The sequence below is a fragment of the Sarcophilus harrisii genome, chromosome 1, assembly GCF_902635505.1.
Source record: "Sarcophilus harrisii chromosome 1, mSarHar1.11, whole genome shotgun sequence".
Taxonomy (NCBI): domain Eukaryota; kingdom Metazoa; phylum Chordata; class Mammalia; order Dasyuromorphia; family Dasyuridae; genus Sarcophilus; species Sarcophilus harrisii.
In genome coordinates this window covers 94,438,726-94,455,349 of record NC_045426.1, presented here as the reverse complement: position 1 = coordinate 94,455,349, position 16,624 = coordinate 94,438,726, and the positions used below count along the sequence as shown (strand labels likewise).

At 32.2% G+C, this 16,624-nt stretch overlaps 1 long non-coding RNA gene across 1 annotated transcript in view; it reads left to right on the top strand.

Annotated features, from left to right (window-relative positions):
• The window catches only part of LOC116422570, a 123,072-nt gene extending 111,369 nt beyond the window's left edge, over positions 1-11,703 (top strand). The window contains exon 3 of the long non-coding RNA XR_004233223.1: positions 10,816-11,703. This is a non-coding gene — a long non-coding RNA (uncharacterized LOC116422570). The remainder of the gene's footprint in view (positions 1-10,815) is intronic.
• The last annotated feature ends 4,921 nt before the right edge of the window (positions 11,704-16,624 follow it).

Sequence of the window (16,624 nt, the reverse complement as noted above, 5' to 3'; positions counted from 1 at the left end):
CAGCAAGGAGGCTCTGTGGATAGTGACATTTTCATTCTGGGTTTGCTGCCTCCATTAAATGCTTCCAGTTTTAAAATTTCTCATCTGTCTGTGACGAAACATTCCCTTGCCTAGGTACAAATTTCACAAGATTTCAGTGTTGGTAACTTCAATGTTCAGGTTTTTTTTTTTTTTTTTTAATTTCTCTCTTCTAAATTTTAAATAAAACACTAGCAAGGGGATAATAGGAATATTTCAAACAGATCATAAACTATGACCAAGTGGTGTTTATACCAGAAATGAGAAAAATGTAATGGGATCCCTATTGCATAGTGATTTTGTTCCCTTTGAATTATTAATACAATACCAGAACTTGGGTTGTTTACATGAGTAAATAGAAAAGACAATGAACATTATGAAAAGATGCCCTAGAATTTAACTTAGAAAAGAGTAACTTTCCAATAAGTACAAGTAGAACTTTAGAGAAAAAAAGTAGGTTTAGTCACAAGGATTAGAAAGCTATGTGATGAGAAATGAATAGAGAAACGGAAGTAGAATTATAAAGAAAATAAGACTTCAGGAGGAAAGCATAAGAAAGAGAATAAATAGTTTTAAACAGAAGACAGAAAATCGTATGCAATCACGGGGTAAATGATAAAATAGACAAACCAACGGCTATTTTGGTTTTTAAAAAGAGAGAAGAAAACCAAATTATCAGAATTAAAATTCACTATCAATGAAGATGAAATTGAAGCAATTGTTAAAAGTAAAATTGACTAAGTGAAATGGATGAATCTTTTTAAAAATATAAACTGCCTAGATTAACAAGAGAGAAAATAGAATACATACATAACTCTGGCTTAGAAAAAGAAATTGAGCAAGCCATAAATAAGCTCCTGAAGAAAAATCCACAGGACCAGATGGATTTACAAGTGAATTCTACCAAACATTTAAGGAACAATTAATCTCAATACTATATAAACTATTTGAAAAAATAGATAAAAGAATCCTACAAAATTCCTTTTATGGCACAAAAAGGGTTTTAAAACCTAATCTAGGACTAGCAAAAATAGAAAAAGAAAAATATAGACCAATTTCCCTAATGAATGTAATTCCAAAATTTTTAAATAAAACACTAGCAAGGGGATCATAACAATATATCATATATATCATAAACTATGGTCAAGTGTTGCATGAATATATGTGCCAGGAATGCATGTGTTCCATATTAGAAAAATTATTTCACATACTTGACCATATCAGTAACAAAAAACCAAAAATCATATTATACAAATAGATTCAGAAAAAGCTTTTGACCAACTATAACATGGATTCTTATTTTTTAAAAAGCACTAGAAAGGATAGAAACCAATGGATCCTTCTTAAAATGACAAGCAGTATCTAGGTAAAACAAAGATCAAAAATTATCTGTGATGAGGATAAATTTGAAGCTTTCCCAGAAATGTCAGTGGTGAAACAAGGATGTCTACCATTAACAATTCAATATGGTATTGTAAATGCTAGTAAATGTAAAAAGACAAGAAAAAGAGCTAAGTGAATTAAAAATAAACAATGAGGAAGCAAAATACCACATTTTGCAGATTATATTATAGAATTCTAGAAACTCAACTAAAAATCAAGTTAAAACAATGAACAACTTTAGCAAAGTTGCAGAATATAAAATAAATGCCCCAAATCATCAGCATTTTTATATACAACCAACAAAAGTTGTCAGGGAGATATGGAAAGAGAAATTGCATTTAAAATAACTTCAGACAAAAGTATTTGGGCATCTACTTACTAAAACACAACACACATCAAAATATCTAAAAAATTTGGAAAAATGTTAATTGCTCGGGGATAGACCATGCAAACATAAGAAAAAGTTAATTTATTTATTCAGTTCTATACTAACCAAACTTTCAAAAACTTATTTTTACAGCTTGAATAAAAGTAATAACAAATTTGATCTCAAAGAACAAAAGGTCCAGAAAATCAAGGGATTGATAGAAAAGGGGAAAAGAAAGCCATGAAAGAAGGTGGCTTAGCAGTACTAGATTTCAAAATATACTCCAAAACAGTATTTTTTTTAAAGAATCTAGTATTTTCCAAGAAATAGAGTAGTGGATCAATTATAAAAATGACATAGTAAATGAACTATAGTAGTCTAATTTTTGTTTTATGTACACAAAGATCCAAGGTTTTGGTGTAAGAACACACCATTTAACATGGTAACATTTGGATGAAATTAGATGTAGACTAATATTTCACACAACATACTGAGATAATTTCAAAATGAACAAATGACTTGGATATAAAGGATGACATCACAAGTATTAGAAAAAAAAATGGGAAAAAGTTCCTGTCTGATATATAGGTAAGGGAATAGGTTTTGGCCAAACAAGAATAGAGAGGATCACGTGAAATAAAATGGATATTTTTGATTACATGAAATTAAAAATGGTTTGCATAAAAAAACTAATGCAGGCAAAATTAAAAGAAAAATAGGAACTTGGAGGGAAATTTATAACAAATTTCTTTTATAAAGACTTCATTTTTCAAATTTATAGGGAATGGAATCAAAGAACAAGCCATTCCCCAGTTGATAAATGGTCAAAAGATATAAATAAGCAGTTTTAAGGACAAGAAATCAAAGCTATTAATATTAGCTTTGATTTTTAAAAAGCTCTAAATCACTATTGATTATAAAAATGTAAATTATGATTCAATGACACCATATCATACCTATCAGACTGGCTAACATTACAGACAAAGGAAACCAACAAATGCTAGAGGGAAATGTAGCAATATAGGGACACTTTTGATGGAGTTGAACTAATTCAATCAATTCTGGCAAATAATTTGGAGCCCAAAAGCTATAGAACTGAATATCCACTGCTGGAGAGAAATGGGCCCATTTGTAGAAAAATATTTATAGCACATCTTTTTGTAATGGGAAGGAATTAGAAATTGAGAAGATGCTTATCAATTGGGAAATAGTTGAAGAAATGATGGTATATGATTATGGTAGAATACTTTTGTGCTCAAAGAAATGATGAAATAGGACAATTTCAAAAAAACCTGGGAAAACTTATATGAATTGATACAGAATAAAGTGAACAAAACCAAGATAATATCATAAGATTAATATTGCAAGGATGATCAAATGTGAAAGACAAAGCTACTATAATCAAGACAATAATCCAAAATAATTCCAAAGAACCCATGATGAAAAACATTACCTACATTCAGAAAGAGAATTGGTAAACTCAGTATAAATTGAAATATACTTTTAAAACTTTGTTTTTCTTGTTTGTGTCTGTGTATTTGTGCAACATGGATAATGTGGAAATATTTTAGCATGACTTCACATATATAATCAGTATCATATTGCATAACCTCTTTTTCCATTTACATAACATTTATAAATGTGCCTTTTATTTTTAAGGGAGGAAAGTGAAGAAGGCTTTGAGTATCTCATCAAATAAGGTATCCTTGGAACAAGTGCACTTAACAATGACAATGACAGGGGCCCTACTGTGCCATTGGCCAGTCATCTTGACTTTTGCTTTGCTACTAGACCTTAATGACTCTAAAGGGGAGAGTGAGACTGATGGTTTGATGTGAATCTGTCTCGCCGAAATCCAACTGGTGAACGGGTGAAGACATGCCTTTGGTCTTCTTAGAGAATTCAAGATGAACAACTGGAAAGACCAAACAAAATGAGGCTAAGTGAAATAGTGGCCAAGATGTGTATGACCAATTTTGGTCTTAAAAAAGTTATGAGTAACTTCCTTCCCTTCTTTGTAGAAGTGGTAAGCTATGAGTGTGAAACAATACATACATGAATTGCTGATTTTTAAAATTTTTTTTATTCTTTGTTATAAGGAATGGCCTTCTCTATGGCTGGAACATATAAACTGGGAAGTGAGCTTTACATAGCAATAAAATGTATCAAAAATTTTTTTTAAAAATAAGGAAAAATGTACATAATATGTTTAGTAATACCATTTTTTTTATCTGTACAAAAGTCTCATGGTAAGGTGAAACTTAGCAGAGAATAAAAGGGCACACTGAAGAGGATACTGTGTATTTGAAAACAGATTTCAACTCTCTGCAAATTCATTCCTCATATATCTTTCCTTCTCAACACTAGTAGAGATACCCTCTCCCTTTATTCTAGTACACACAATGGAAAATATAAAAGATGGACTTGTCTCCTCCTTGAAATATATTTTCTGCTTGCAGTATTTATCTCTTTTATTCAAAATTCCTTACATTTGAGCATGCACAATTGCACTCCAGATTAGCAGCATGAGGTTGTTTCATGCAAATATTCACTCTCCTATTGAATAAAACATACATAGACTTTATAGTGATTGCCATAAAGAGGAACATTACATACAATACAGATTAGTCCCTCAATACAGACGATTTGGCAACAATTCTATTGTTACACCAATAGAAGTCATAGAAAGGACAGATACCAGCACACCTCTTTAAAAGCCAAACCAGTGGCTTCCTCAAATACATTTGAATAATACTCTCCAATGGCCCCAGATGTGTTTCTTCCATCTCTCTAACTGTTCTTTTCAGAGCTCAGCCAGGCTCAAAGCTAAAGATGTTTCAAGAAATCTTACAGCACGGATTCCAGAAAATTACAGGGCACATTGTTGTGTATACTTACTTACACCAATGAAGATCATATCCAATTCTTGCGTAAGAAGTTAGCACAAAAATGTCTTTATCTGGTGACCTGTCTGCTGGTGATGAGACTTTTTTTTTTGGGGGGGGGAGGGGAGGCTGAGGCAATTGGAGTTAAGTGACTTGCCCAGGGTCACACAGCTAGGAAGTGTTAAGTATCTGAGATCAAATTTGAGCTCAGGTCCTCCTGACTTCAGGGCTGGTGCTCTATTCACTGCACCACCTAGCTACCCCCATGAAACTCTTTAATGAGATTTTTCAAGTGTTGTCTTCAAGCACACAGTGGAAGGCTGGTTCGTGAAGGACAGTCAATTTTAATGCTATCACTGTCCCTCTCTCACTGTCCCTTGTTTTTCAGAGTTTATATCATATTGGCCAGCTCCATGCCATGTTGATGCTTTGAAGAAAAATTTTGGTTAATGATTTTTCAGGTATATTCTCTCAATCAAATGGGCTTCTATGTACTGAACTAGGCACCATTCTATTTTGGATTAATTAATTATATCTTTGCCACTTCTACCTATTACTATTCATTTTGCATTCTGTGGTAGAAAAAGTGCAGTCCTATTTTCCAGAAGACAAATCTTGAAATCTTTGACAACATATTTTCCCCAAGTCTTTTCTTCTCCCCTTTAAATAGCAGCCCTTTCTTCAGCCTATTTCTATATAACATAATTTAGAGACTATTTACCAATCTGGTGGACCTGCTCTGGATGATTTCTGCGTGATATGATTTTGAGTAACTCACATTATCCCTGAGTCTCAGTTTATTCCTCTGTAAATTGGAGAAAATAATACTTACCTCATAGAGTTATTGTGAAGAGAAAATTCTTTGTAAACCTTTAAGTACAATGTAAATATGAATTATTATTTTCATATGCAATTTTATGCCTGTGGGGAAATAAATATATTCTAGTCTGCAAAGAATCACCAAAACTAAACTGCAAGAACACAAGCCATTGGTGCTTAGGGAGCAGCTGTTACTTGATGTAAGATGAGATATTCTGATCTTTGCCAGGAATTTGTCTTTCTTTCATATAGTCTGAGAGGAGGAAAAAAAATTTCAAACCCCTGGTGTTCCCTCAGAGCAAAATAGTAATGGACTTTATTATCTTCATCTAGCTTTCCTTTTTTCACCCAAGTTAGTTTCCTTTAGTTTAAGAAATAACTCCTTAAGAAAGGTGTTATTAACATGGAGTACACAAACACCATTGTTACTATTTTAAATATTTTGGCAGCTGTATTTCAACAGAATTGGTTTCCTTTAAAATTCTATATGTTATTTTTTTCATTTTAAAACAAAGGCTCTATTCTGGGTGCTCATCTCTCCTCCCTTTATTTTATTTCACTTTGCAATATCATCAGTTCTCATGATTTTAATCATCATCTCTGTGCCAAATCACTTGTCCAACTCTAATCTCTCTCTTGACCTCCAGTTTTGCCTTTACAAACATATCAAACTGGATAGCACATCTAAAATGGAACTCAATATCTTTCTTTTCAAGTCTTCTCTTCTACCTAATTTACCTATTATTGTCAAGAATATTACCATAGTCCCAATCATCTAGGCTTGCAATCTAAGAGCCATGTTCAATTCTCTTTGTCTCTCTGTCTGTGTGTGTGTGTGTCTGTCTGTCTCTCTCTCACACACACACACATACCCACACAGACACACAGAGACACACAAACTCCCTAGTTAATGGTTAAATCCTATTATTTCCAACCTTGGAATATTTCTTTTATATCCAACCTTCTGTTCTCTTTATATTTCCATAACCCTTGTTCAGGTCTTCATTATCTCATGCCTAAATTGCTGCAATAGACCAATGGTTCTGCTGTGGACTTTATTTTCTTCCCTTGTCAGGAAGAAACCCATCAGGCTATTATCAGCCATAACCAAGTCACCGATTGTCCTGTTTGAATAGAGTGATGCAAGGATGGAACTCTTTATCAGCCTCTATTTTCTATTCCTCCAATCTCTGAGAATATTTAAACAACTTTTGAGGTTTTGATTAGTATATCTTTAGACAGGTCTGGGACCTGGTCAGCCAGATGGATTCCACCTGACTGCTCCTTCAGTCCCTCACTCTAAGCCATCAAACTTCTCCCTAGTTCCTCCTTTTACTGCATAGATCCTGTGTATCCCAAACTGTAAGCTTCTCTTGTATTTATAGCTCTTCATTGTAATTGCTTGAGCCTATGAAGCTCTTTTCATTTAAATAAAATAGCACCCCTTTGTAATCTGTAATAGATGCCTGACTTGATTTCTTCAGGTGGACTGAATTGTAACCAAATCTCTATTATGCTATTTTTTATAATATTCTTTACAATTATGCTTCTCAAATCTATTTCTCTCCCAAATGTATTATGTTATCACTCCTAATCTCTATTTTACCTCTTCATTTTGTCTGTAACCTCTTCTCTTACATAACGGTATCTTTTGACAGAGAGAATATCTTTATGAATTTGTCACACATGTTTTGAATCTTGTATTTCAAACTAGGAATTGCCACTCTGACCCCATCAGTTTTAAAGCGTGGAACCAAGGAATACTGGAAGTCTCTGAAACCCTTTCAAAGGGTCTGCAAACTCAAAATTAGTTTTTATTTCTAATATGATAAATATCTACAAATATAATCTCCATAAATAAAAGTTCTTTGGACAGATGCTCAATACATTTTATTAGTATAAAGATACTGCAAACAAAAGTTTAAAAATTACTGCAATAGACTATTTACTGGTTATTCTCCTTAACTCATTTTGACCCACTCTAATTTGACCTTCAATCAGCTGCCAAACTGATCTTTCTAAAATATAGGACTAATCATAACACCTCTCTATTCCACAAACTCCAGTAACGCTATTAATTTCTGTAATTAAAAAGAAAATGCTGTTTGGCTTATAAAGCCTTTTATAAATTGACCCCTCTTTCTACTACCCCTCCCTTACTTTGCACATGTACTGTGGAATCCAGTAACATTGTCTCTTTGCTATTCCTTTACCAGACACTTAATCTCTTGACTTTGAACATTTTCACTGACAGTCCCCCATGCCTTGAATGCTCTACCAATTTGCATTTCCTGTTTTCCCTGGCTTCTTTCAACATTCATCTCCAGCACTGTCTCCTATACAATGTCTTTTCTAATCACCTCCAAGTAGTTTTCTCTGCTCCCTCAATTTATCTTAGCAAATGTTTGTGTGCCTCCAATAGTATGTAAACTCCTTGATGGCAAGAACTATCTTTCCTCTCATCTTTGTACCTGGCATAATAGTTTGCATGGAGAAATAACTTTACATAATTGAATTAGATATGTTGGTACAATGTCCATGTCAATTTAGAACAAAGGAATATTTTGTATGACTTTGAATATATTTTGCATTTACATATATCCATCCAGTGTTGTATCCTCCAAGTACAAAGCAAGCTCTTTGAGGGCAAGGCTTGGTTTACATTTACCTTTGTATTTCTGGTAATGGCCCAGCACAGGATCTAAATGTGTATTGATTTTAATTCAGTTGAACTTACTGTTTTGCATTCTGCACATTTTCAAAGCATTTAGCACAAAGCAAAAAATGTTCAGAAGAGAAGAGAAGAGAGAGTTGCTTTAAGGAGACAGGCTCATTTTTCTCCCATAACCCTAGTCCCACAGCACTTCTTTCAAACCCTCTAGCTATTTCACCACAGGGAAAGAAGAAGATAATAAACATTCTAGCAGTAGAATTAGAAATAACTGGAGCACTAATTTTGAGAAATTAAGGTCTCAGGTTGTTGGTCCCAGCATTTTCATTTACATTAACGAATCTTAATGCACTGTGAACCTCATTAGCAAAAACTAGCTTTAAAGCATTCTATAATTGAGTTTAGCTATTGTTCAAGTGGCCCATGGACCAAAGGCTGCTGACTTGGTTAGGAGTTCACCTTTCTTCTTAAAATATATTTCCAATTAAGAAAGCTCAGATTTGTACCTGGATATTTGCTCTAATTATCATATATGTTAAAATTGTGGAAACAGAGCTAGAATTGACCTATGAGAACTTCCAATAAATTTTCTTCTCTGGTCTTAGATTCAAAAGATCCAATTCAAGTACTGGCTCTGACACATGCTTGGCAAATGTCAATTTCCTTGAGTCCCATTCCCCATCCTTTAGTCAGAATTTTTCAGTCATGATTCTGCAATATGAGTTCTCCATCCACAAATGAATACTACAACTCTTAAATGCAATACCTGCCTTTGTGAGTTTATGTGACTGAAAAATATATTAGTCTGGTAATCAATTTATTTAATCTTAGCTAGAGTCATAATCAGGAAACAAATATACAGTCTATTACCAGAACCATATTTTTAATTCCTCACAAATATATTAATATACTTAGTTTTGACACCACAGAAAGTTTCTACAAACGTAAGCAAGCCCATTTACAAAATATATTCTTAAAGATGAGGTTTTTTTTTAGAAGATTATAAGAAGAAAAAGAGTGCACCCTTTAATATTGGCAATATGGTATCAATATTGATCATTATATCTTAGGAGAGCTTTGACATATCTTTTTAATGTAATCATGATATATTATTCATTTTCCTTGCTTTCATTGATATGCATCACTTTATATGTCTTCCCAATTTTCTCAAATAGCTTCAATTGATGGTCTTGAAATATTTCTCTCTCCATGCTTCCTTAAGCCAACTATTTCCATAACTGTATTTCATAAGTTATACTTACAGAATACTATCAAAATCTCTGGTTCTACTTCCCATAATATAGTGGAAAAAGTCCTGACCTGGGAGTTAGTTAACCTGACTTTGAGGATTATTCCTGTTATTTACAAGCTGTATGAACGTAAGCAAGCTATTTTAACTCTCTGAGTTTTAGTTTATTTATTTGTAAAATATGAATAATTCTCAAGGTTTATGTCAGTTGATATGATAGGGAGCTGTGCTAGAAGGGATGGTTAGAAGTCATTAGGTGGTTCGTTCTTGCTAGCCATTTTATGAACTGTATAGTATACCAATTGCATCTTTTCCTCCTGTGTTTAATCATCCCATAAAGCTATTTATAACACATTTGTTTGTCACTTGTGTGACAAGTGACATTTTAAAACATCATTATTGTTTCTAATCTTGTTTTTTCAAGTGATTTACACTTTTTATATGTTGTGAATTTCTCAAATTTTCAAAATGCCTCATAACTAGGTCAATAATACAAAGAGTTTTTATTATGTGTGTAGCCAGCTAACTTTTAAATCTCAGCTACAAAATTTTATGCCTCTAATTAAGGAAGCATATGAAGTCTATTTTTAGTAGAAAATACATTATTAGGGCAACACTTGGACCTCTCATTTCTATTGTATAACTTGTTTTATGCCACTAATTGATTGGATATATGATTCTTGTCTCACACTGTTTATGGTTTCTACAATTTAGATAGAATAAAAAAAAAATATTCAATAGATTTACATTTTTATTAAACAAGCAGAATATGTATTATCCCAAAGTCTAATTATTTTGTATAGCTAAGTGTATCATATAGTTTTTATCTATAAGGCCTGCTTTATACAGTGATGAATGACTTACAACAAAATTGTCAGAAACTTCAAATTCACATGATGAATCTAATTATTCAGATTTAATTATGAAGCTCAGTATGATAAGTTAGAAAACCAGTGAGCTGATATCTCCCCCTCCCCCAAAAGTAATTTTTCTGAAGACAATCTAAATGAGGTTGTCTCTGATCTTCACTCATCTCCTCCCAGCTCAAAAAAGTTAAATTTTTAGTTTTAAAGTAAAAAATTAGATCTTTGGAAAGGGAGCATAAAAATCTATTCAAAACCTGAATCTATCTTTGGAAGCATCAGTTTTAAAAATATTATTGGCCTATATTTTGATTTGAAATTTATTACCTTTTACAAATTGTCTATAACCAGAACCTCATGTTTTTTTTTGGGGGGGGATTCTTTTTAATGAATAGGGGCAGATAGTCTTATAGTAAAAAAATATATACAAACAAAAAACAAAGCAAAACAAAACAAAAAATACCAGTTTGGGGGGTAAGAATAAATTAAATGAAAGATAAACAATGCTAAACCAATTACTGGTTAAACATAAAAAGGTTTTGTTTGCTTATATTTCCTAGGCTGAAGAATAAACAAGTTCACCAGCTCGATTGATCTAGAACTTTAAAAGCGACCTTGGAAACCACCTAGACTAAATCCCTTCCTTCCAGATGAGGAAATTGAAGCTTAAAGAGATTAAGAGAAATGAGGCAGCTAGATGGTGCAGTGGATAGAGCACCAGACCTGAAATCAGGAGGACCTCAATTCGAATCCAACCTGACATTTAACACAGTAGTTCTGTGTGAATCTGGACAAGTCATTTTACCCCAACTATAGTGCCAAAGAAGAAGAGATTAAAATTCTTGTCCAAGATCACAAGGTAGCATTTCAATCCAGGTCTTTCGAATCCAGATTCGATATCGTACTATACTAACCACTAACTTGATTTAACAGAGGAAAAGGACGTTATTAGAATGACTTTAAAAAATAGTGGCAATTTTTTTATCTGAAAAATATATTTCTATGAATCAGTAAAGCTAAAATCAAAGAAGGGGCACATATTTCTTCAAATAATTGCAAAAATCAAATATCTTCATGAATATTTGAAGAATCTTCTTGGAAATCATTTTTAAAGTCACTAGAGCTATGTATTATGCTGCATGCATTCCTTTTCTTACATTCACATGTAATATAACTGCTTGATGATTACTGCTAGATAATGAGCAGAGATGGTATATAAATAAAACACAACAGAAAAATCATAAGTAATTACCTTTCAGATGAACTAAGTAAAAATTTATTCTGTAAAAGGTCATTTAAAATGTGAAACTGGGACTTTTCATAAAAAAATGAGAATAAGCAAAATATTAAGTCATAATAGAAACTAGCATGAAATGTGATGCATAAAAACTGCAACATTTTGTTGTTGTTGCCCAGTAAGATGTTGCCCTGACTATTTCATGGAATTAATGAAGATGTAAAAACATTTTTGTAAATCTTTAAAAAATACAACATGTTATTATTATTTTATTAGTAACACCTACTGATTCTTAACTCATGATTCCAAGTAGAATCTATTCTCCCACTACAATTATAATTAATCAATTGTGTCAACCTCTTTTCTCAATATTTATTTTTGCAGCTTCTCCTCCTTCCCCTTAACATAACTAGTGGCAATCAATGTTTGATAGAGTACACCAAGTTACTCCTTCAGATAGCATAAAACTCTTTGCAAAACTTAGAAACTGGACATCTAAAAGTTATGCTCCAAAAGATAAGATATGCTCTTCTGGAGAATAGACCCACATCAAACCACTGAATAAAGATAGGCTGAAAATTATCTTCTGACCTTAAAGATGCTCCATATTCCTTACAACCTTTTATACTACACGTTTACTTCTCACCACTGACCAATTTTGTTACTTAATAGAAAAAGAGATGAAAACTGAATTCTAAACTAGCACTTCCAGGAGAAACTTCCTTAAAGGTAAGCAAAAAAAAGGGGGTGAGGCAGGTTGTCCTCTAAATCAAGGAAGTTTTTTCACATGTTCTCAACTTGGGGTGGAAAGGGGTACAAAATTTGTGATATAATTATAGACTTGAGCATTTTCTTTTACCAAAATAACTCAAATATGTTTTCCCCTAAAATACTCTTTTTATTTTGCTGGCCCCAAAGTTTTCTTTCTGATTCTACTCTTATTTTACAGTGTATTGTTCTGACTGATTCCAAAGATACCAAATATTCAAAAGTCTGTTCCCAGAATGAAATGTTTTGGAAAACTTTTTCTCCTCTGGCACTGTATTTTATAGAGAAGCCATCTTCTCAGTCTTCAGTGGAGCTTGGATCTTTTAAGGACTATTGCAATGTTTCTCTTTGTCAACAGAAACTGGATTAACTTCCTAGCAATGTACATTTTATTTAAAGAATTTGACCTTCCATTCTCCAATTGATAAATGGTCAAAGGATATGAACAGACAATTCTCAGACGAAGAAATTGAAACTATTTCTAGCCATATGAAAAGATGCTCCAAGTCATTATTAATCAGAGAAATGCAAATCAAGACACCTCTGAGATACCACTATACACCTGTCAGATTGGATAGAATGACAGGGAAAGATAATGCGGAATGTTGGAGGGGATGTAGGAAAACAGGGACACTGATACATTGTTGGTGGAAGTGTGAATACATCCAACCATTCTAGAGAGCAATTTAGAACTATGCTCAAAAAGTTATCAAACTGTGCATACCCTTTGGTCCAGCAGTGTTACTACTGGGCTTATATCCCAAAGAGATTTTAAAGAAGGGAAAGGGACCTGTATGTGCAAGAATGTTTGTGGCAGCCCTCTTTGTAGTGGCCAAAAACTGGAAACTGAGTGGATGCCCATCAATTGGAGAATGGCTGAATAAATTGTGGTACATGAATGTTAAGGAATATTATTGTTCAGTAAGAAATGACCAGCAGGATGATTTCAGAAAGGCCTGAAGAGACTTACACGAACTGATGCTGAGTGAAACGAGCATGGCCAGAAGATCATTATATACTTTAACAACAATACTATATGATGATCAATTCTGATGGATGTGGCCCTCTTCAACAATGAGATGAACCAAATCAGTTCCAATAGAGCAGTAATGAATTGAACCAGTTACACCCAGTGAAAGAACTCTGGGAGATGACTATGAACCACTACATAGAATTCCCAATCCCTCTGTTTTTGTCTGCCTGCATTTTTTATTTCCTTCATAGGTTAATTGTACACTATTTCAAAGTCTGATTCTTTTTGTACAGCAAAATAACTATGCACATGTATACATATACTTTATTAACATATTTAACATGTATTGGTCTACCTGCTATCTGGGGAAGGAGATGGGAGGAAGAAGGGGAAAAGTTGGAACAGGTTTTGCAAGGGTCAGTGTAGAAAATTTACCCGTGCATATATCTAGTAAGTAAAAAGCTATACTAAAAAAAGAATTTGAGCTTCAATCAATGACATCAAGGTTTACATAAGCAGTAAGTGGCATTGGCTACAATAGTCTGTGATATTCACTGATTCCAATTCTGAGGCAATTCTAAGGGTTAATTTTGATCTATAAAGTCCTGAATAGTTTGGTTTCTGAGTGTTAGAAAATACCCCCACTGCCATACAAAACTTTATGGCTCAATTCTCACAATTTTTGTGAAACCATTTAAGATTTCTTTCCTCAGAATTTCCATATCAATCTGCTTAACTTCTAAGTATTTAATCCCATTCTACTATCAATTGTAGTTGCTCTCATGGGATCTAAGAGAGAGTGGTCCTGAACCATTCTTTTTTGAACATGAGTAATTCCATCTTAAAAACAGACTATTCCAGTTAAAGGAAAGAGTCACATTTTCCTTAAAAACTAATTACCATAAGTCTTTCCTTCTTCTGTCCTTCCTTCAAGACTGATTTTAAAATATCATTTCTTACAATTACACGCATACATACATTTCACCTCTTAGACTCTAGGTTTCATATAATTAGGAAACTTACTTTACTCAATTTTTTCTATCTTATTTTTGTCTATGAAAAGGCCTGAAATGTAATAATAAATAACCACTTTGCTTCCTTTCTTCCTTACTTCCTTTTTTTCTTCCTGCTTTCCTTCCTTCCCTATGTCCTTGCTTACTTTCATTCTTTACTTTCTTCCCTCTATTAACTTCCTCCTTTTTTCTTTCCTCATCCCCTCCCTTTCTTCCTTCTTTCTTTTTTTCCTCCATTCCTTCCTTTTAAGGGGAAAAGGATTATTATTTTTTTGTAACCTCAGCATATTTAAGTGTCAATGAGGTGATAAAGGAAACAAGTTCAAAGATCAGACATTGACAATAAATAAAGCATTACCAAAAAAAAATACAAAATACATCTCCTAGGAAGAAGTATAGATCAAGAAAGAAGAAATTTACCAGTTTTCATAAGTTGAAAACTAAGGAGAGTATTCAAATTTGAAATTGGAACTAGAGAAAAGAATGATATCTCCTGAATACACCATCTGTGCTGGAAAAGAAAAGCTGTTGTTACTTTATAAAAAGAAAAATAATAGAAATAAAATAAAATAATCAGAGGATTATTGTAACATAAGGAGAGGGAGAAGATGTGTATCAGAAAAGAGTATAGAGGCAGAGATGGGAGTCATAAACAAAATGAAGTAACAATGTACAGCTATGTAATGCTGATTATTAAAAGATAAGAAAAGAATGAGGCTTAGAAACATAAACTACTGATTTTAATAGTTAATTTAATACTCTCCCCCCTCCATTTTTTCTTCTAATATGGATGTTGAAAGAGAAGATATATTATGAGAAATATTACCTTAGGATAATGTAAAGGGGGAAACAATCCTAATAATCAATTATAAATATTAACGGCATGAGTAAAAAGAAAGGTCAGAACAGAAATAATTAGAAAAAAACTTAAACCTTGATGTATACAAAAATCCTAAAACTAAGATTCAAATAGTTAAAATTAAAAACCAGCAGGCTTTCTTACATTTTAGGTGATTATAGAAAAACAATCTTGTCAATCATGATCTCAGTCAGTAAAGAAAAGGAACAATTATGAGATATAAACAAGAACATTGCACTATGTTTAAAGGAAGTATAGATAATAAAACAACATAAATAGTAAGCACAAATGCTTGAAATATATATAATTTATTATATAATACTCATCATAATAATTATAATATAAGGTATATGAATATGCTTGTGGTTAATATAATTATAAATATGTATTATATAAAGTCTAAGTCGAATATATTAGACTTTATATAATACATATTTATACTTATATTATAAATATTTATAATTATTATATATTATAATTATATTATACATATTTATATATTATATATTACATATTATATATAAATATTATAATTATATTATAAATATATAAAATTTAATAACTTAAAGAAAATCTAATCAAACTAAAAGAAGATATAGATATCAAAACAATAGCTATTGAGAACTTCAACATGTCTCAGATTTCGTAAAAAATTTTAACGAAAAGATGAACTACACAAGTGTAATGTCCAGGCTAGCTTTCTAGAGGTCCTCAGGATCAGCCCGAGTCCTTCATTTTAGTGGAGGAATGCAAGAGGCAGAAGAACCACCAGGAGGATGGTCAAAAATGGAATGTTTCATTTCCAGTCCTTCTCAGCCCTTAAATATCTTGGTATGATTACATCATTACAACACACTATGTATATGTGAACTAGAGAATCATTACATCACCATGCTAAATACTAAGTATAGGTATATTGAAAAACCATCATCTCATCAATTCCACTGAGTTAACACTTTGTGGTAAGTATCCTTGTTTCAAGTGTACTTCTCCAAAGTTCTGGCCCCCTACATCCAAAAGGTTAAACATCTGACCAGAATATTAGAAAAATATTTTAAGTAACTAGTATTTATTAAAAAGTAACCTTAGTGTGTATATCTATTTTCAGCATTATAAGACATCTTGCCATAAATAATGTACTAAGTGATAAGAATTTATAAATAATTGTAGAAAGGCAGATTTGTTAAATAAATATTTTAGACCACAACTCCATATAAATTATAATCAAAGAGGTGAATATGAACAAAAAATTGAAGCTGGAGTTGATATGAAATGATGTAATCCTAATGAATGATTCAAATAAACAATCAAAGGTTTATAATCTATTTTAAAATCAATGAATAATTACCTTAGAGAAAATGATAATCAAGTTATTCCAAAATTTATGAGATGCATCTACAATCTTTAAAAGAAAATTTGTGTCTAAAAACTGATATGAACAAATGAGATAAAGAGATAATTATATTTAATATGGAATTAAAATTATATTAAAGTTAGCATAAACATATTGAATGAAAGC